Source organism: Sturnira hondurensis, unplaced genomic scaffold, assembly GCF_014824575.4.
Source record: "Sturnira hondurensis isolate 20B ecotype Veracruz unplaced genomic scaffold, ASM1482457v3 Scaffold0003693, whole genome shotgun sequence".
Lineage (NCBI taxonomy): Eukaryota > Metazoa > Chordata > Mammalia > Chiroptera > Phyllostomidae > Sturnira > Sturnira hondurensis.
The window spans coordinates 37,330-60,261 of NW_028076324.1; the positions used below are offsets into that span (position 1 = coordinate 37,330).

Genomic DNA, 22,932 nt, shown 5'->3' on the forward strand with positions numbered 1-22,932 from the left:
AAATATCAAGGTAGCGAGTTACATGTCCTTTTCAGGATGAAGCAGTTTTTGTGAACTGCAGCAACTCGGCACCACAGGACATCCAATTAACCTGTTCCATGAACAGTTCCCATTGTTGAAGGACGTGAAGTGTATTTCACACTTGAAAGTGTGTTTGTCTTTTTTTCTTCAACCTCATACTTCCTTTCATGTTGCTGTGAGTTTTTAACTTCTCTGGATATCCTCCCCAAACAGAGAAAAAATAAATGCAAAAGTGAAATAAAGACAAGAAACCTAGATACAACATTTAAGGCTAGAATAAATTGTACCAAGAAATTAAAGAATTCAAACAAGATTTTAAATTACTTCCTCAAAGCATTGGAAATTTTATTTGAAGTCATCCTAAGCATTAAAGCATGCCAGAATTTCACTGTAGTGAGGGATCCTTGGGAGGAGAGAGGAGGGGGAGGATGGGATATTTTAATTCTTTATTCTGTAGTGGACTCCACTGTGGCAGTGGGCGGTGCTTGTGGCTGGGAGGGTCTCATAGAGGGCTTCAGAGTCGTGGTCTGACTCTCTTTCTTGGTCTATGTGGTTATTACTTTGTTCACTTTGTGATCAACGTCTATAATTAATCAAGCTCTATATAAGTAATTTGTGTACTTTTAAATGTATGCTACAGTCTAATTGTTTATAGAAAACGTATTCTGCAATATGTGACCTAGAGGAACCCCCAAGATATTAAGCTAAGTGAAATAAGCAAGTCACAGAAAGATGAATATGTGCTTCATGACTTCACTAATGCAAGGTATCTGAAATAGTCAAATCCATCCATTTCAAAGAGTGGGGAGGTGGTTCCAGGTACAGTGGAGGGGAACGGAATGGGAGGTTCCTAATCGACTGGTATAAACTTTTAGTCCAAGATGAATACGCTTTAGATCTGCTTAAAACATTGCACCTATGGTCAACAATAATTTACGTTACACTTAAAAATGGGCTGAAAGAGGAGATCGCACATTCAGTGTTCTTTCCACAATGCAAACGATAAACTACCAAAAATAAAAGGTTGCACCAAACATACTGAAATGAGCAAATGATTGAATTTTATACTGTGTGTTCTTACAGTTGGGATTGCAATTAGCTTATGATAGGTGCGGGGAAAGGAAACATCAGGGGCCGTATACTTTTTACTTAAAATACTCAAATTTGTGTTTGGAGGTTCGCCTTTTTGAAATCTGTATTTTTGTATGGATGAATACATTGTGTGGCAGGCAAGGAATCAATGATTGTTTTAAATACACACTGTTCACTTTACATTTCTCTTATTTGATCCTCTGTAAAAGTAAGGCTGTATCATTAAATTTTCACTCATTTGACATTATGTTGCAGGAAGATAAGATGTTAAAGTCTAGGTATATTTCTTCCCATTGATTTAGCAATATAAAGCATACACACCATGATATGCAGGAGGGTAAGTAGTAAACACATTCATTATATCTATTTTTAAAATGTCAGTTATCTTAGAAGCTAATTATTTGTCAGTGTTGTAAATGTTATGGTTGATTTCTCTGATGAGCGTAAAATCCTCTGTTGTAATGAAGAGGGTCTGATAAATTCCCAGGCTTTAAATTTCTGACAGACAGTAGGTGGAGTCATTGTTTAATTTGGGAAATGCAAAAACCATACAGAGGAAGACTTGCTTCAGATGAAAGTCAAACCCCTTCCTCAGGGGACTGGACCATAAAGGAGCTTTGCCCCACCTGGGGTACCCCTTTCCCAAGTCTGTATGTCTCTTACTTCTTCCTAAAACTGTTCATTAGTATTGACCTCCTCCAGGAAGTCTTCTAGATTGCCTGGCTAATTCTGAGACTCCTACTCTATATCTCCATGATGCTTAGTCAAATCTCTTGCAAAACACTTTTATAAGTGAAAAGATCACAAAGGTTGGTTTTCTTGTCCTCAGTGAATAAATATTTGCTGAGTGAAACAACCGTTAGCAGAGCTATGAGCTCTCAGGTGGGAAACTATATCTGCTTGTTAATAATCAGAAGATGTCTCTAGTTGCAGTAGATATGCTCAAAACCTATTAAGTATTTTAATTATTTAAGTAAACCTAGAAAAGAAAAAATAAAGAAGGAAGGAAAGAAAGGAAAGGAAAGGGAGGAAAAGGGCAACTTAGCTTCGCAGGGTTGACAGGTCTCTAAAAGCAGATTCCTGTGTGCCTGACAAAGTAAGTAGCTTACTGTTGACTAACGGGCTAATTTCATTTGGAAACTAAAGTATTTTCTTTTCTTTTTTTTTTGTTAGATTGACACTAAGCTGCAAAAATATTACAGCAGAGAAAAGGCAAAGAAATATGTCCTAAAGTACAACATGTCTTGAGTTACTCATATTTAGATTTTAATCCCTGAATTGAGCTGGGAATCACTGTCTATTAATTTTTAAAAATCTGAAAATTTTTCTGTAAATTTATAATCGAGGATTTAAAGCTTTTAATTGACAGTTGTGTAAGAAAAGGTTTAGCTCTTGAAACTGATTAAAAACAAACTTTAACAAACCAACCCAAACACATAAAGAAAACAAAGATAGAACATGTCCAGGAAGAGACTGACAAAATGGAGAGGCAACTGGAATCCATGTCGTGTAGGAAATTGGGCTGGAAAAAGAGGACTGAAGTGGAATGTCACAGGTGACCTTTGACCTGGAAGTCCATGCAGGCTGGCTCCGGTTCACATCGGTCCCTTCCAAACCCTCAGAGGCTCGGCAGCAGGGCATGCTGACGGGAGGCACACACATTACTGGGAATGTTTTTAAATTCCTTATAATGGTTATTAGTTATAAGTCCTAATAGGTCAAAAATATGTATATATATTGAAAAATATTTGTTCTGAAAGGAAAGATAAGTTAAACAGTGCAGGGTTTATTATAGAACATACCAATAGCACTAATTTCTCCTCTTATATTTAAGAGGGCACTAATTGTGTACCTCTTGAAAAGAGAAAAGTGTAGTAAGCTCTAAAAACAGAGTTAACCTACTATGTCCAAAGCCAGGAAGGAGGAAGGTCCTGGGGTGCTGACCTGCACTTCTTTATGAAGTCGTGCATATTATAGGGGGATTTAAAACCACATTTTCAATGGATGTTTGAGTGGCTCGAAGGGGCCAAAGATAGATGAATAAACTATGTTATTTTCCATCAGGAGCCATAGTCCAGTGACAAATGAACCTATAATAACAGTACAGAAAGATAGGTGCTATAACAGAAGCATGTCAAATTGCTGGAGGATCAGAGAGGAGGGGCATTTGTTGAGAAGGGAAGGTCAGGAAAGGCCCTGTGAAAAATGTGAGATTTGAGCTCCAATTTTGGAGGACCGAGTTCATGTTGGCTAGATGAAGAGGAATGAAAGGACTCCAGTAGTAGAATGGCGCAGCTGTCAAACAGCCTGACCCTTCAGGGAATTGCTGCCCCACGGAGATACGGGGACAGTGATAAAATAGAGAGTGAAGCAGAGAAGTGGAGAGCTGAGTGTTCAGTAAAATGATTTGCCTCACTGGGAGGGCAGGGCACAAAACAAGGGCTGAAACAGAGTGATTAGAGGTAAGCATGATATATGAGTGAGTGGAAGGCAGAGCAGAGAACTAATCTTCTGAATTCTACCTTTTTAAATACAGCTTTTTCTGGCATGCGCCTTGGTGACTTCATGGGTCACGATGTCTTTAGCGTAGCATCCGACACCCAGGTGGCACCTTCTAGCAGCCCTGCCTGCGTCCTGCTGGAAGAACCAAATTTTGGCCTGTTTGCTTTTGGTATAAGTTTCATAAAACTATAGTAACTGCTGGGGAAATAGAACTTTTTAGTCAAATATTTTTGCTAGTGGGGAGGATCCAATTTTATCAAAAGTGAGAGAAATAATATACTCAATTTTAGGTTGTCATTTTTTGTTATGTACTGATTACATGTAATAGCCATTAGATTACAAAGGAAAAAAGCCTTGATTTTCATGAAGAGGTGATACCAGCTGTGACTTCATAAAGACAGCCAGGCAGATGGTTGAGAGCCGATGGTTGCTTTCTGCCTGTGGCTATTGTGTTGCCCCAGGGCTCCCTGACTTTTAGGTCGACTCCAGGGCTGATCAGCTCTGCACATCTCATTGTGAAAGGTGGTGACTCAGAAGGCTAGTTTTGCCTCTGTTTGACTAAATTTAGGCAGGTTTCTTCCTGACTCCAGGGCCCTGATTTCTCTTTTCTTTAGAAAACTTGAATTGTAAATTCTTTCTCTGCCCCTTTGAGATGCGAATTTTTAATAGCCCTCTGGCTAGTTTTACAACCCAGGAATGTCTTTCTCAAGCATGGCGGAATCGTTCTTTTGAAATATGTCATCACTAAAGAGCTCCTAGCCCCCCTGTCCCAGGCTCTGTGGAGAGTAAGAGTCTAGCTTCAATAAGTGCCGATCAGCAAACACTGGAGACCTAATGGCATCCAGCCCCACCCTCAAAGTCCTTCTGTACTTCTTCCCTGGGTTGTCTCAGGCTTCAACTCCCACCTTTTTTTTTTTTTTTTGTATCTGTGGATTTGAGCTTAGTCTCCCTTGTTGCAGTCATCCTGACCCCTATTGTAATAAATAGTCTTACATGAAGTCTTCCTTTCTTCCTTAATGTGTCCGATGCACTGTGACATACAGTGGGTTTAGAATCACACTGAAAGAGATCCACATGACACCACAGCCTGCAGAGGGGCCAGGAGAAGGTGGAATAGGCTCCAGTTCCATGTATTCATGCTCAGTGATTAGAGGGATGGGAAATGTAGGCAGAAAGCGTATTCTCTCGCCTCCGGGTCTACGTGAGCAGAGTGAGTCTTTGGGGATTGCTCTACTGGGCTGAAGTCTAGGTCAAAAGATGTTTACAAATTAAAAAAATAAAAATTATCAGGGGCAGAATGGTTAGCTGTGCACTCTGAAAGCGAATGTGAATTCTTGAAATGAGGGTGGAGGTAATTATCCCCCTGTGCATTGAAGGAGAACAGTTATTTTTTCAGAGATAAGATGGAAAATTAGGTTATATAGGTAGCAAATCTCTTTTTATGATGTTGATTTTTCACTGGACTTTTTTCCCCCAGCCTTCCAACAAGTGAAGATAATTGAATAGGGTATTTCAATGATTCTTGCATGCCAACTTTGCTTGCAAAAACAAAGTGGGTCAGAAATGCCAATATAGCATTCTACTTGAATGCAAAGATGGGAAATAACATAAGCAATTCTCTGACAAATGGCAGCTGTTTTAACTGCAGGATGCAAACTGGCATCTTAGCAGGGGTGTCATTATCTGTAGGCCATTAAAAGTTTGTTTCTTTATTATTTCATTTTTATTGGCGGAGCTTTTAAACAGGGGAAGATAAACTCCCCAACGGAAGGCTTCATTACTTTCACTACACGAAAGTTGTTCTATTACTAAAAGATATCATGTTATTTGATTAATGTCCTCAGAAGATTAGCTGTAACTTTCTTTTATTATTTGCATTTAGAGATAAGAGGGCTATTTGAATGTGTATGTATGTTGCATACGTAATGGTAATGCTAAGAAAACTTTATGTTGACATGATCCTTGTTAAAAATTATCTTTACAAGTCCTACAAATGATCAATTCTTGAAAAATTTTAATATTCTTAGTAAGCTTTGGATGTAATTAGCATCTGAGGGCCAAACACCCTTATGCACAGGATTCTGTTTGTCTGTCTGGAAGTGTGTCAGTAAATAGGGCTGATTGAAGTGAAATGGCGAAGTATAGTAGATGAGGTTAACTTTCATTTCTCTTATTTGATTTCTCTTCTTGCTTTTTTTCACTCCTAAGGACCACCTCCCTATTTCATTTCAGGTATTCAGTACCCTACTCACTATAATCCAGTCTCCCCTGGAGAGAACATGATAATTACTTGTGAGTTTGTGAATACCAACTGATGCACTTATCTCATTTTGTTTGGCATGAGAACGACACAAGTAGATCAGAACGAAATATGTACACTCAGGATTTTGGCTTCATTAAGACATTTTGCAAGTTATTTCTAAAATATAAACTAGATGTCAGTATCCCTAGATAGATTAGTAATCAAGTATCTGGATCTGTAGTGTGCCTATTAATGAACTATTGTCAACAAGAAAAAAAATCTAGTTACATGAAGTGTAGCTTTAAATTATTTTAAAACTAACATATTTAATGCATGTATAGAAAACCTTTAAAAAATACGATGTTTGGCCTGGGAGGAAAGTGACCCGATAGTGCCCAGTGGCATTACGACCCATGAAAAAGTTATCAAACTGCAATATTGTGTTAGATCTAATAAGGTTGCCTTTTTTAAAAAAGATTTTATTCATTTATTTTTAGAGGGGAAGGGAAAGAGAAAGGGAGAGAAATATCAATGTATGGTTGCCTCTCATATGTCCCCCGCTGGGAACTGGCCTGCAACCCAGGCATGTGCCCTGATTGGGAATCGAACCGCAATTGCCTGGCTTGCAGGCCCGTGCTCAATCCACTGAGTTACACCAGCCAGGGCTAATAAGGTTACTTTTAATGAGGATGAACGGAAGATTCTCCACTTACACTCTCAAATCATACAAGGGTGAGGACAGACATAGCAGAGAACCGGCTTTTGCAGGGAACTGAGATTTGAGCTGGGAATACATTTCATATGAAGCATCTGTCTGATGTGGTTGTCACAGAGGTTACTACAACACTGGCTAAACTAATAGAAATGCAGTTCAGAGAAGAGGCATTTTTCTTTTGTTTTTTTTTCTCAGAGTCAGGCCATATTTTCCTGGTTGTTTTTAGCCTGAGGGCCACAGTTTAGGGGGCACAGGCACAAGTTGAGGACATTTAAAGGGAATGACTGGAAAGATGGTTTCCTGCTAGATAAGAGCTTTAGGGAGCATTGGAGATTATAATTTGATGAAATGAAGTGTGTGCATGTGTGTGTCTGTGTGGCCAGGGGTGTGAATATGAAATGAATATATTAGAACATCTGCATATTCCATTTAGATTCAACAATTAAAATTGCCAATGAAAAATTTAAAAAAATCTAGAAGGTGTTTCTGAAGAGCAGCCTTAGGATGAAATGCAATTCCTCATATTAGAGGTATGTACTCGTGATACCTATTTTATATTTCCAGTTAGATTTTTTTGGTCAAAATTCAATGTTATTTTTTACTCTAAAACTCTTTTCTTAAATGCTTCTCTGTGTCTCTATAAAAAAGAAATCTGATGATGAAAGCTGGTTTTAAGAATGATATTTTATAAATAGAGGTGTTAACTGTTTGTCTTATGTAAAAGTTGCCAAAGTTGTCTTACTATATTTATTATTAGGTATTTAATTACAAGTTCCATTTATATTTTGTTTAACAGCCTCATTTTACCGCTGAGATTATTGTTGTTATTGATATTATATGAGTATCCAGATAATTCCAAGTATGCGTGTAGAAAGTAAAAATGTAAACAAGTCATGAAAGGATGTGTATGATGGTTCTTTCATGTTTGTGTCTTGACTTACATCTCCAGAAGCTGTTCTCATTCATAATCTCATGTATAATGAGGATATTTTTTTATTGGATAATGGTCGTGACTCAGTTATGGCTTTGAAGTGTTAAGCTTCCAACTTCAACTGTGATACAGAGAAAAGTCCACATTTCTACTCAGATATTTGCCATGAAAATAGGATTAATTAAAACAATCAATAGTTAATACCAATATAAAGTTTAAAAATTTGACATACAATAAAGTGCAAGATTTAAGGAAATGTGAATACTAAATAAAAAATTAGTGAGCCTTGGCTGCGTGGTTCAGTTGGTTGGAGCATCGTTCGGTGCACTGAAAGGTTGCCAGTTCGATTCCTAGTCACGGCACATGCCTAGGTTGCAGGTTTGAACCTCTGTTGGGGCGTATTTGGGAGGCAATCATCAATGTTTCTCTCTCATATCGATGTTTCTTTTTCTCTTTCTCTTTGTTGTGAGTGTATGTTCACAATATAGTCTTTCCTATAAGTTAGCCAGGCAACTGCTTGGCTAGCTGCCTACTTAGCCACTTGGCACCAACGAACAGACAGGAGTCAGAAAAGGTAACTATGCTATTCACTCAGCTTTTATTGAATGCATATTCACTCAAACTAGAACATCAACATATATTAATGTCATATTCATTAACAATCTAAGAGAAATATAACACACACAGAGCCATCACTGGGGAAAAACAAACCCGAGTCCTTGAGTCTCAGTCTGCAGTCTAGGGGACAGCATGGTGGGTGAGGGAGTCATCAGCATCTTACAAGGAAGGATCTCCAGAGCCCAGTGAAGTCCTCAGTTCGGCAGGCAGAGCCTCCAGTGGCCAGTGCCAAGGGAGATCGGCGTGGCATGCAGCAGCACTCTGGTGTGTGGAGCTCGGCTGTGTCAGCAGAGGTCTGGAGCTTGCCTGCCTCATTTATACCTTGAAAGTGGTGGTCTCCACCCTTCTGGGTCTCTTGATAAGTCTTGGCACCTCTAATGGCAAGTGGGGAACTTCTTCAGGAGCCTATCTATGGATGGTCCTCCTCTGCAGGCATGGCTAATTTGATCGTATGTGCAGATATCTTAGGTGTATCTCCTTGCCAGATGTGTCTAGCATGACTTAGGTAGTTTCCCTCTTGAACCAAAGTGTCATGGCTGACTGGCAGCCATCTTGGTTGACACGAGTGATGGTATCTTGACCAGATCAGTGCCATTTTACTGGTCCTGCTCTCCATACTTTCCTTCTTTCCCTTCTTCTCTACCTTCCTCTCTCACTCCAAAAACCAATGAAAACATGTCCTCCAGTGAGGACTTTTAAAAAATTTAGTGAAAAATGATCAAATTCTGCCTTTGTGTGTCTCTCCTTTGTCTCATGCCACCACGATCCAGACTTGGGTAGAACATTCTCATTCTGAAACTGTTTCAACTTTAGGTCCTGGCTTTCCAGCTAGCAGCTTCTTTCCATTTAGGGTTGCCAATGGCTTACTGACTGTCAGCAGTTGGAAGTTCTCTGCTATCTTCCTGAGACCTCTTACCCATTGTCTTTTCTCTTCCATACAGTAGAAAGAGGAATAAACAGTTGCCTAGATCATTCCTCTGTGTGAATTCTCTTACCACTTTTATCACTACAATCACCAGCTTCCCTGCAGTTTCATTTAAATATTTTTTTTACCATAGTTAGTGTATTATTGCTAATTTAAAAATAACGATATGGCTTACTCATTAAATGTTGCTCTGCTGGTTCCCTTTGTAATGGTCCTAAAAGGTTTCCAGATCATTTACAAACCTGCATCTTGCCTTTCGTTACAGTCCAAGCTTATTATTACATAAATTTAAATGCATATTTAAACATAACACCATTTGTAGTTTAAAAGGATGTAAAATGATTTTGAAAATAGGAACCTGCAGCTTTGCAGGCATGTAGATTCACTAAATGAATGACTTAATGACTATTTCCCTTTTTTTGTTTGATAATTTTACTTTTTAAATAAGTTTTACTGAAAATTAGTCTAGATATTTGTCTTGCTTTGTGAGGTGTGTAGCTGAGTGTTAGTTTCTTAGGAAGCTCAGTTCCCATAGAATTTATAATCAAGAGAGGCAGGTGACCATTTAATTGACTTTAAGATTTCTTAAAAGAGAATTGCTATTCTTTAAATTCACCTCTGTTAGACTGACTCACTGGAATCTAAATTCTCCATTCCATTGGAAACACTTTACTAACCCTTATAGCTAGGACATGCTAAATGCTGAGAAACAGTAGATTATTCTTTACCAAGTCTGTATGCTTCTCCTATACCAGTTGAGCCATTTTCTTGCCAAGAATGAGTTGTTAGTTTCCAAACCTATTTGTGATAGTTGTATGTATTTTTATAAGTAAATATTATAGAAACTAATGACATTGAATGTGGATGAAAAGAGGGAATTGTTTCTATGAAGACTAAGTTGAATATTTTTGACAGATGATAAAGGTAAATGAAAATAATTCCTTTGAATTGTGTATAGGCAAGACAACTATGAAAGATTGGGGAGATCTCAGATTGATTATTATTGGAGTCTTTAGGTTTTTCACTTTATTTCAATAAATGCATATTGGGACTCATGGCTTAATGCAGGAAAGATATATTAGGATTTTAATTAGCAGATTCATTCTTAAAAGCCTTGTCCTATATCAATATATTGATGAATTGTATATGTTTTGAGATATAGTAAAGGAATTTGGTTCCTTTTTAAAACTCACTTATAAAGCTAACTTAGTAACTATTAGCTTTGGCCATGTCTAGTTAGAAGACTTTTACAAGGATAAGTGATAAAACAAACTGAGGATAATTATTTTGGTTCAGAAATTGCTAAAACTGTAAAATAAGACACAAGCACAAATTCTTTCGGATAGAATTTATTCCTATTAATTGGGCTGGCAATAAGTTATAATTAAGTTTTTAGTTTGTATTTTTAAGCACATTTTATTGATGATGCTATTACAGTTTTCCTAATTTTTTCTCCCCTTTATCCCTCTTCTGCCCTGCACCTCCCTGCTCTCCAGCATTCCCTGCCTGCCGTGGGTGTACGTATAAGTTCTTTGGCTTCTCTGTTTCCTATACTATTCTTAACCTCCCCACATCTATTTTATGCCTACCAATTATGCTTCTTATTTCCTGTACCTTCCACTCCATTCTTTCATTCCCCCTCCCCACTGAAATCCTTCCATGCAATGTCTGTTTCTCTGGTTCTGTTCCTGTTCTAGTTTTTTGGTTAGTTTTAGTTTTTGTTTTTTAGGTTCAGGTGTTGATAGTTGTGAGTTTGTCATCATTTTACTGTTCATAGTTTTGATCATCTTCTTTTTCTTAGGTAAGTCCCTTTAACATTTCATGTAATAAGGGCTTGGTGATGATGAACTCCTTTAACTTGACCTTATCTGGGAAGCACTTCATCTGCCCTTCCATTCTAAATGATAGTTTTGCTGGGTAGAGTATTCTTGGATGTAGGCCCTTGTCTTTCATGACTTCTAATACTTTTTTCCAGCTCCTTCTTGCCTGCAAGGTTTCTTTTGAGAAATCAGAAGACAGTCTTATGGGCACTCCTTTTCTCTTACTGCTTTTAAAACTTTCTCCTTATCTTTAATCTTGGGTAACTTAATTATGATGTGCCTTGGTGTGTTCCTCCTTGGATCATTTCTTTGGGACTTTCTGGGCTTCTTGGACTTGCTGGAAGTCTATTTCCTTTGCCTGATTGGGGAAGTTTTCTTTTATTATTTTTTTCAAAAAAGTTTTCAACTTCTTGCTCTTGTTCTTCTCCTTGTGGCACCCCTATGATTCAGATATTAGAACACTTAAAGTTGTCCCATAGTTTTCGAAGTCTCTCCTCATTTTTTTTTTGAGTTCTTCTTTCTTCATTCTGTTCTGGTTGGATGTTTATTTCTTCCTTTTGTTCCAAATTCTTGATTTCAGTCCCAGTTTCCTTCCCTTCACTGTTGGTTCCTCATATATTTTGCTTTATTTCACTCTGGCTAGCCTTCATTTCTTCCTTCATTTTGCGACTGAGCTCAGTCAGTTCTGTGAGCATCCTGATTACCAGTGTTTTGAACTCTGCATCAGCTAGGTTGTCTATCTCCTTGTTGCTTAGCTATTTTTCTGAAGCTTTGATCTATTCTTTTTGGGGGGCCATATTTCTTGGTCTTGGTGTGCTTGTTATGTGATAAGGGATGATGCCAGGCAACCCTCTTTGTGGCATTGTAGTGCTGTCTGTGAGGAAGAAGTCAGTGAGGGAAGAACGCTGCTCGTTTGCTCAGCTCTAGCCCTGTTTTCCAATGAACTCTCCTGTGAGATGGGGAGTTTCTCCACCGTTACAAGCCCCACTGTATTTTACAGGTAGCTTTAAGTCTGTAGTTTCTTGTTCAGCCAGCCATACCTTGCCTATGTGTGGTCTGCCACCTTGTCCACGTGCCTTTTCCCTCATCTGCTCATTTTCCATCTCGGCCCCTCCTACCAGTCTGGGTGAATGTTTCTTTAACTCTCTGGTTGTTGGAGTTCCATGCAGTTTGATTTTCTGGCACTTCTGGTTGTTTATTGTTTTGAAATTGGTCATTATCCTTCTTTTGGTTGTGCAAGGAAGCAAAGCATTTCTACTTATGCCTCCAGCTTGGCTATAACCGCTTAGTTTGTATTTTTCAAAGTCTTTGCATAAAATGACCTCATGAGGAACACAGAGGGATTTTATCAACAGTTCATAGGAAAACAATCTGTTCTGCAGGAATGTTAACCCTTTCAAGTTTGAAATGGAGACACTGACAGTGGGTGGTTTTTCCTGAACCTAAATCTGGTATTTACTCTTTGATTACTGACTCCCTAATGGACAGCAGTGATTTCTCTACAGAGCCAAAGGTAAAAAAATACTCTGAGTGTCGGTGCTGCATAAGGAAATGTGTTGTTTGTTATTTCTGTGTAAATTTTTATTTTGCCAGTTGAAGGCTAAGAGTTCTTCTCATATTATTTATTGATGGTTTTGTCAAAACCATCTAAAGGAGTTATCAATAAGGAGTTATCAATCTAATCACATTGGATTCTAACAAAAAGTTATCAATTATAACTGGGTGAGTGACAAAATTTCATTTAAAAAGATAAATCATGTTATCTGATATGATAAGTACTTTTTTTCCTGGAGGCAGGTATTGTATTATTACTTAGAATTCTTAGTTTTGTTTGTTTCATCTTTGATAAATAGTGAAATTCTGATATACATAAATATATATTTATATATAAATATATTATAAATATATATTATAAATTTATATACATATATATTTTAGTGTGTGTGTTTTTACACACACAGAGTAATATGCCTTTCTCCCTTTCAGGCACCTCCTGTCTACTTCCTCAGCATGCAAACTTATTCTCACCCAAAAGATCAATTGAAATGAGATTATAAGTTTGTTTGGGAGGTGATACGGTTTAGGACACACTACTCCAAAATATGCACCTTGGCATATTGAATATTTGAAGCTGGAAGATTTTGAGAAATGGCAGGTACAGAAAGGACTTACCGGCTTTCCACCGAGGCAAGACTTCAGACCCCTATTCCCAGGAAAGAAGCATCCTTATTTTAAGATAAAAGGACACAGAGAGCAATAGGAAACAGTAGGATTTGCTAAGGTTCATCAATACCTTGTTCCCTCGAGTTTAATGACAGAGTATATAGGACTCATAGTTTGCCTTTGCTTCTGTTTGTCATCATTTCTGTAAGTATGAAGAGAGTTGCAGTCATTACTTCTGCCCTACTCTCACATGCAGGCTAAGCCTTAGGAAGAGCTTGTCAGCAAATTGCACAGGTAGAACATCAGATAACAACAATTAGGTTGTCTGATCTTACTTATTGGCCTAGGTGTGCTCACCGCATAGAAATTACAGTAAATCAGAGGTTCGTGTGAGAGTCTATCATTTTTCTAGGCAAGGTTAGATTTAAAAAATTAATAAAATGAAATCAGTTGGTTACTACCTTAACTTAAGCTAAATCTTGTTTAAAACATTATAACTGAAGCATTAAGGATCTCCTTTTCAGTAGTTTCATAACTCACCATATCCGTTAATCTATAATGTCACCCAAAGATGGAGTGTTTGAATTTGGCTGTCTTCAGGATTCTGTTACGTTGAGTTATTTGGGTTCCTGATATTAAAATACTTATATATTTTTAAGTTCTACTAGTGCATATGTCAGTGTATAGAATATGAAATTTTATTCTGATTTTTACTTGGAGTGAATGACTTATCAAAACACACGAGAGATGTAGGCTGACAACATTTTCCTGCATTGGCTGCTGTGTGCTCATCTACTTCAGGGAAGTAGACCTGTCCATCCCCGCCTATGACACCAGCCTGCCCGGGCTTTGGCCTCTGCTGCCCAGGGAGGGAACAAAGAGCCTTTGCCTCAGAGCATATGTGTGCCCTCTTTTGTGCCTTGGTCTCTCTCATTAGGTGCCCAGATTTTCCCTTGGGTTCTAATGCCAGTTTCTTAGTGCTGGAACCACGTTGTTGATTAATGTTTCCATATTTCTCAGGGTCTCATTGCAGAAACTCATTGGGAACCCACTACCACTCTTGCTTTGCATTTGGGTTATACTTACAGACTTTGGATATCTGTGAAAATTTCTCTCCTATCCCCATTTCTGACCTATTAAAGTAGATTGATAGTCCTGATGTCTCTCTTGGAATCCATTACCCTGATGAATTCTATCATTCACGTCTTTCTCTGTATTATTTGACATCCCATTATGACCCTTAATATTTTTAAGAACTCCCTTCCCCTCTCAACACTGTCTGTAAACTAGATTCAACTTAGTCCTGATGTCACTTGGCCACCCAGGGCTGATCCACTAGGGAAACAAGTTTTCCAATAATTGTCAACTGTGGCATTATCATTGATCAAGTTTTCAAAACTGCCTTGACATATGTTTGAAATGTACCTTAAGCCGTAATTTCTGGCTTCTATCTGTATAATATAGAGGGCCTACTCAGATTTCTAACAGCAGCATGGTTACTATGGATTTTTATATTAGAAATACTCAATTATTTTGTGATTACCTTTTAACCTAATATAATTTATTTTTAAATTACATTTCTTATTTTAAAAAAAACCCACCAAACAGGAGGCCTAAAGCAAAAGGAAAAATAATATTAAAAATGAAATCACATGACAAAAGATGTTAAAGATTAGTCAGAGCACTTTAATTAATAGTGACTTTTAAAAGCCTGATTTTATATTTTTTGCTTGTGTTTTACAGACCCACATCATGATTATTATTTTAAGAAGCCAATTCACAAGTAAAGTGTTCCCACCATGATCAGTGCACATGAGATGTGGTCCATCTGTGTCGCCCACACAAACCAGTCTCCTTTTTAAGAACCTGACCTTGAAGAAAAGGCCCGGGCAGCCTTTCAGTCCCCATATGGCACATGAGCGAGGAAGCGGTGGTGTAGAAGGTGATCGTCCACTCTAAGTCCCCTGCTTCTGCTGGCTAACAAAATAGAAAACATACCCCTGGAAGGAGAGAGGCAGCAAGGCAGGGGACCAAATCAGGAAGAAACACTTGTGCTTGTGGTTGTACGGCATGTACTTTTTCTTTCTCTCCCCAAGCTCCGTATAGAGAATCTTCCTCAAGGCAGCGAAAAAGGGGTGCATGTTGGTGTGTGTGTTTTTGCTGAAACAGTGGGCTTAGCAAGGTGCTGGGCTTTCATGTGGTTTACTGGCCAAGGTCCTCTGCGGGTGACCAGTCACAAAGTGAAGTGGCAGGTAGTTTCACAAAGAGGCGCTGAAGACCAGCGTCCTGCTGCAGTCAGCCTGGACCCGGGCCTGAACTGGGCTGAGCGGCACTGCCCAGAGGAAGGAGGGCGTGAAAGATGTCCCCCAAACCCAAAGAGTGACCCTCACAGCCACATCCAGCAGCAGCACGAGTGGCAGGCACAGCAGGGGGAAGACGTGGTTGGCCTTCATCAGCCCGTTCTGCTCCACCTGTGCCCTGCCATTCTGGGAACTCATTGGAGGGCGCAGAGCTGGTTCCTCCAGAAGCCGTAGCAGTCCTCTCTGGGGTCACCCAGTGCCATAGGACTCCCACATACAGGTTTTCATGAAAAATGAGCAGCTCATTGTAAAAATGACTAACCACACAAGTAGCAAAGCACAAAAACATGTGAGAACCTGCAGGAAAAAGCAAAGAAGAAACAGATTTTTTAAATTAGAGAATTAGAAACTGAGCAATCACTAAAGCAGAAGTGAAATTTTTGACAACCATGTTTAAATAACAGACAAGATTGAAAACGTCTTCAGGGAACAGGGAATTGTAAAAATGGCCCGACAGCTTTGAAAAAGAACCAAATAAATAATCAACAAATGCTTTGAATTTAATTTATATGGAGTTTTGCTTTTTGTTTTTCTTTTAATGATGCCAAAGTGAGGTCATTATTGCATTAGTTAGAGTTCTCAAGAGAAATGGAATCAATAAGGTGTGTGTGTGTGTGTGTGTGTGTGTGTGTGTGCGCCAGTGGCGGGGGAGATACTGAGAGACTGATTTATTTTAAGGACATGTCTGATGTGCTTGTGGAGGCTGCCAAGTCCAAAGTCAGCAGGGTGGGTCGGCAGAACTGAAGACCCGGGATAAAGCTGATGTTGCAGCTCAAGTCCAAAGACAAACTGCAGCAGAATTTCCTCTCCCCTGAGGGGAGTCAGTCTTTTTCTTTGAAGGCCTTTAACTGATTGGATGAGGCCCAGCCCCGGTCTGAAAAGTAATCTGCTTTACTCGGAGTCTACTGATTTAAATGTTAGTCTCATCTAAAGGATACCTAGACAAGCAGCATCCATACTAGCACCTAACAAAACATCACAATATTTCTCATTCTGTATATTTTTGCATTTCCAAAATTATTCTTAAAGCTCCAAAAGTATTTGCCTTTTATTTATTTATTTTTTCTTATTGATTCTAGAGAGAGGGGAAGGGAAGGAGAAAGAAAGGGAGAGAAACACCCATCGGTTGCCTCTCCCACATGCCCAGACTGGGGACCAAATCTGCAACCCAGGCACATGCCGTGACTGGGAACTGAAGCGGAGACTTTTTGGTTTGTAGGACGACACCCAGCCAACTGAGCCACACCTATCAGGGCAGGATTTGTTTTTTGGCGACAACGTTCCTGGACATTTTACTTATGCTAATTTTTGTAATGAAATCCCTCTTTGTAGGAGACTATATTGTTTCTTATGTGGGTAAAAGACTCGATATATTTTAGAGCCATGTCTTCAGTATGGCCTATTTTACTAATTTTACTGCATGCTTTGCTATTTCTGAAGTATGCAAAATGGCATTGTAACATGTTGGTTAGGATTCTGGACAGCACTCTTGTTTCTGTAAATTATATATTTTAGACGGAGAATAGTATAGGCTCTACCTACATTACAGGTAATTGGCTATTGCCAGGCACATTTTTTTTTGGTAGATTTTCAGTGTCACATTGACCTTTGGTCCACTAGCTCAGACATGTCTATCCTCTTTTTGAAGTTAGCACATTACGAGGAAAACAGAATTGAGAGCTGTGTGTTGAAGATGGTGTTATAAGCACTGTTGGTTCGATCATAAAACTAAGGAGGTACTAAATGGGGCTTCTCCTGTGGGTGTCACTTTCCTTCACGTGCAGCTCTAGCCCCAGCGAGCTCATGACTTTGTCCAACAATTTGAGTTGGTGACATATTAGGTGTTAGGTAGTTTCAGTACAGAAAACTGATGTAAATCACCTATCATACCACTGAGGTTTAGGTAGCAGCACTTTGTTCATTGAGGGTAGCATTTCATGGACTTTGTGTTGATTTACTTCCATCTCTCTGACTCCTTTTGTACTGGAAAATAGTACCAACACTGGGAAATCCCGAAGATAATTTTTTGTTATGAGGGACCTTTCTACATGTTATATTCTACAGAAAGGATTTTTTTTACATGATCATCTTATTTCCGCAGAGGCAAAATTCTTTATGGAACTTTCTTTGAGTAGGTGGGTGTAGTTTGTTTTTGTGTGTTCCATGTTATTCACTGCTCCGATATCACAGCGTGAGTCAAACATGATCCCTGTAACTTGTTTTCCTTTAGGATCTGCTAGGTGAGAGTGACAATTGTATGTCTTTGGTGGCTGCTAAATTTCTGTGCTTTTTTGTCTGATGAAGGGCAAATGAAATTTTTTTCTCTTAATTTGATAGCCTCTCCTTGTCAAAGTGTTCCTTCTTATATAATTCAATAATTACGTGCCATTTATAGCATGTTTCCCCTTGAGGAGTTTCCAAGGTTCTTTAGACTCCAGAGTCACGTCACTCATCACAGCTCTGTAAAGGTGTTGTACGTGAGTGGGCTGGGACAACGAGGAAGCGGTGAGACACATTGCTTTAGTACTGTGCACTACATCCAATCCGGAGAAGCCGTAGCACCAGAGATAGACACTGCCACTGCCACAAACACTTGCGGTCATCTTAGCCTGGATGCTTGTTTGCTTTGGAGAGCTACCTGCGCACTGCAGGATGTTGAGCAGTATCCCTGGCCTCTGCCCGGTGGGCTGACCCAGTTGTGACAATCAGAAGGTTCCCGGATATCGCCAGTGGATATTGCCAGTGGGTGGGGGGACAGTACATGCCCATGGTTGAGAACCACTGCTCTAAGTCACCGTCCAATCCTGGTTGTGAAGGGCTGGGGAGAGAGACTCCAAGCTTCAGCAATTATGGGTGGGCTGGACTGAAAATAGAGTGGCTTTGCTAGTCTCTTCTATAGTGGGGTGTCTTTTGTGCTAACAAATCTCTCCTGTGGCTTCATGTTTCCTGTGAAGGAAAGCAGGACGCTCTCACAAGAGAAAATGAAGTAACAGAGGCTCCCTTGTTTTGAGAGTTACTCCTCCCATAATGGTCAGTTAAAGAAACAGTATGGAGGGTGTGTGGAAGTTGAGTGATAAAAGCATGGATTTTAGAGGTTGGAAGCCCAGCTTTCTAATGCTGGGCTGGGTAATCTTGGCAAATCTCTTACCTTTCTCATGCTCAGATTTCTACCAATATCACAGGGATAATGATAGAGTCTATCCTATTTAAGGAGTTGTTGTGAGATTTAAATGAGATAATATACACAGAGTGCTTAGAATAGTACTCAGCACATTGCAACATTGGATAAATGTCAAAGGAGAGAAAAATAAAAGTGTTTTGCTAAAAAAATGGATGGATCAGTTTGATGGGAAATTTTGTGGTCTGTAACTTCAGTAATATAATTAAGCCATATCTATTTTACAAGCTTTTGGATAATTATTGATTTAATGTTACCATTATAATAAAGAACGTTACAAACAAAGCTTGATCTACCTTCAGTGAAACCATGACTCTTAAAAACATAAAAAAGTAATGACTTCCAGTTTTCGTGTGGTTCGCAGGCCCGCGCTCAATCCACTGAGCTACACCAGCCAGGGCTGACTTCCAGTTTTCTAAGTTTGGCTCATATGTCCTGGCTGGGTGGCTCAGCTGGTTGGAGTGTCATCCTGAACACCAAAAGTTTGAGGGTTCAATTCCTGGTCAGGGCACACACCTAGAGTGCAGGTCCAGGAGGCAACTGATCGATGTTTTTCTCTCACATTGATGATTTTCTCTCTCTCTCTGTCTCTCTGCCTCTCTGCCTCTCTCTTTCCCTGCTTCCTCCCTCTAAAATTTAATAAACATATCCTTGGATGAGGATTTAAAAAAAAGTTTGGCCCATAAATAGAAACAGATGCTATTAAGGAGGAACTTGAAACTCTGTCTTTACGCACCACAACCATCAACCCTTTATCCCATCTTAATCTAACCCCAGATAGGCCCCCAATATTTACTAAGTCCCTGTCATTTAATTACTTAGAAGTGTCTGGCCAGGACATCTGAGCCGAAAGAGCCTGAGCATACATATCTGAGAGCCAGAGGAGGACCACAGCAGGACAGCAAGGAGAAACACAAAGATTTAACTAACAGTCACTCCAGTCCTCTGAGTATGCTTGTCTTGTTTTAATGCAGTGCTGGAGACACAGAGAGAAATTTGGCCATAACCTGAAGTACCATCTAACTGCAGCAATATAATATTTTTGTGGTTTAGATAAAAAAGAAAAAAGGTACGCGGTAGGTTTTTATCATTACCTACTGTTGTGAGTAGAGATTCTTGGGATTCACAGAACTGACAACCAGAACTGGATTTCTGTTTAAGCGTGAGTTCACACTGAGTTCTACTCCTTGTCTTAAAGAAGTCATAAAAACAACAACAACAACAACAACAAAAAACCAAAACCCCACCAAAAAAACCCCTTGTTAAACCAGATATGTGGCAAACATTATGTGGATATTATTTTTTATAACAATAGTAAGCACTTTATTTTAAGATCCTAGTCATAGTAAATAATTATAAAGCATAAGGCAGATGTAATTGTCTAAAATATTTCCGGCCTTAGGTGGCACTAATTGAAGGAAGTCAGCATGTGGTGGGTACTGGGCCATGTTCAGGTGGGAGACAGGGGGACCATAAACTCTGCAAGGACCTGTTTTGGTCCTTCCTCATGTGGAATGAATCACACAGGAATGCGGTGCACTTGGGCACCTTTCTTTTTAATTTAATTATTTTTCAAGTACAGTTTACTGTCTTTACTCCCATCCCAGCCCACCCCCCGTGCTCCCCATCTCCCTCCCCTATCCACTCCCCTCAGTTGTTGTCCATGTGTCCTTTATACTAGTTCCTGTAAATCCTTCCCCCTTTTCCCTTGAAATTCCTTTCTTAACGGTGGTCTGCTTGTCTGCTTTAGTGGTGTCTGTTGGGTTGGCTTCCTGGTTGAGTTACTCGTCTAAAACTATTTCAAAGGAGGGATGTTATTTATAAAGGCATTTATAAAGAGTTAAATTCATAATAGCAGAAAAATACTGTAGACAGTCTGGTCTGCTAAATAATTTACTAAATAATTAGCTACATATGCATTTGTAATGAACTGTACTTCACAAACTTAATTGGGGAAAAATCACAGACATAAATGGAAACTTAATTGAATATCCAGCATCCTCCTTCATGTGACCTTCAACTTAGTCAGAAATTGGATGTGATCTATTTTTAGTGCTTATTATCACTCTTATACCAGTTGTGTATGTATCCAGGAAGTTATGGGTTTACTGGAAAACGGGAGAAGGCCTGTAATTGTCACTTGTTCATGGCTGTGTTCAAAAAATCCCCCAGGTGACAGTTTCACTCTAGCCATGCATGGCGGGGCACAGAGACCTCACTAAGCTTGGGCTTTGCTGTGTAATTCCAGGAACAGAATCCAATTTTATATATTCTTCCATGTTCAACATTTTTCTATTAGGACATTTATCCTGGCAGAAGAGTACTTTTATTCTCCCTGTATGTAACACTAAGCTGTTAACTATTATGAAGACTTTACCATTCACATTTTATAGCGTGAACTCCCTGCGTTCCTAATTTGTTATGCGAAGTTTATTCTCTTTCAGTGCAGGCTCTGGAAATGCCAGCCCCACCCCCAGTCACCAGCTATGGCTGTGCGTTCTCTTAAAAGCCCTCTCTTAGCTTCGTGCCCCTTCTCCTTTGCGCTGACAGAAGAGGTTGTTACAGAGAGCCTTGGCTTTTTCGGCAGGAAAAGAACAGCTTTCAGACTAAGTAATATCTGAAAAAAGTCTACGCACTGTACAAGAGTCATTTCTTTCTGATATTTCCAGTGTCAGGCCTTCCAGAACCTTTGTGGCTGTGGCAGCCGAGGGTTTAGTTGCCCTGTGTGTTTCTGGGTGATATATAAATGAATAGGATGAAGCCGAATGAAGAAAATCCAGGTTTTGGTCTTCTGTTTCCCAAGGAGACATACATGACAGATGTCTACATTTTTCTAATTCTTCTTTTGGTAGTATTTTCTTCTTTCTCTTTTGAATTTTTTCAACTGTGAAATCTCTTACATATTGTACCCAAGGACAGCAAATCAGATGAGTTTAGACTGTGTAGACATTGAAGGACACTCGAAGAGCAAGTGCACGTGGAATGCTGCCGTACGAATGCTTCCGTGGAAAGTTTGGTGACAATTAGGCTGTTGCCTGAAAGTGAGAAGGGATTTTAATGTATTTTGAAGCTCTCCAGGTATGTTCTTGACTGCCTATTGGTACCTGAAATTTATCATGTAAGATCTTACAATGTTTTTGCTTTATCTAATGTGATGTTATTTGATGGATTTATAGAAGCTTTGAAGGTATTTCTGTCTTCAGTGCCATTATTTATTGATCAAAAACTTAAAACCAGGGAACTTGAATCAACAGTCATGCCACTTTGCAGAGGTAAGATAGACCTCTGTAAAGCCATATAGTCAGGATTTAAAGATTTCTGCCTGGCCTCTGCCTGGAACTCTGAAGTTCTCTGTTCCCAGGTCATAAATGCGTTAGAATGACGTATTGCAACCTCATTTGTCATAAGGGCTTTGTACCTATACAATGATTTGGAAACTTTGGGAAGATTTTTCATAATATTCAACCCCTTACCCGCCACAAGACTTGCAATTGGCTGACATTCAAACAGCATTTACCAAATAGCAGAGTAAAATGCTTCCCCAAAGAATCAAGTTTTACCAATTCAATGCACTGGAAAACAAGAATTGTATAAAATGTCCTTCAAATTAAAAAAAAACAACTAGATTTAAACATCTACTCAAACACTGGGTATCTCAATCAAAGTACCATCACTTTGTTTATCGAATTGCCACCAGATATTTATTAAGCATCTATTGTATTTCAAGCTCTTCACCAGGTCCTACAGAGACAAAATGAATGACATCTGATCTCTGAACTCAACAAGTCTCTACCAATAGGGAAGAGACCTGCGTAAACGGTTATAGAGTCAGCTGTCATGGGACACAGGCTCAGTGCCCTGGGTGTGTGGAAGGAAGTTCATTAAATGGTGCTCGGGCTTGCAGATCGGAATGAAGGCCCGGGAACTCAGAGGGTCTCTTTTGGAAGTGAAGCATACGGATGGGTTGTGGGGAGATAATGTGGAAAGAAGCAGAGCTTTATCATAATGGATCTTATATATTGTGATGACCTTGGGTTTTCCTAGGGCAGTAAACAAGGACCCATCCTAGTTTAGTTCGTTCACTATGTGCTCAATTTCTTTGATGGTGATGATTCTTTTTAAAATGGCTCACAGGTCAGCCATTCATCTCCAAAGTTGGCTCTAACCATAAAAAGCTGTTCATTTGCTCATTTACTTATTCTTGCATGAAATGTTTCAAAATCATCTAATTTAAGCCAGACACTATACTAGACACTAGGGCAGGAAGCTTAGTAAGAAAGGATTCCTGTGTCGACAGATTACCAAATGGGTTATCTAATTAGGCTGTAATAGAAAAGGCCAATAGTGACCTCCTAATGAACAGCT

General features: G+C 39.2%; 1 long non-coding RNA gene across 1 annotated transcript in view; it reads left to right on the forward strand.

Moving 5' to 3' along the window:
- Nucleotides 1–5,846: 5,846 nt before the first annotated feature.
- The window catches only part of LOC118984578 (uncharacterized), a 57,696-nt gene continuing 40,610 nt past the window's right edge, over nt 5,847–22,932 (forward strand). Inside the window, exon 1 of the long non-coding RNA XR_005065942.1 lies at nt 5,847–5,907. This is a non-coding gene — a long non-coding RNA (uncharacterized LOC118984578). The remainder of the gene's footprint in view (nt 5,908–22,932) is intronic.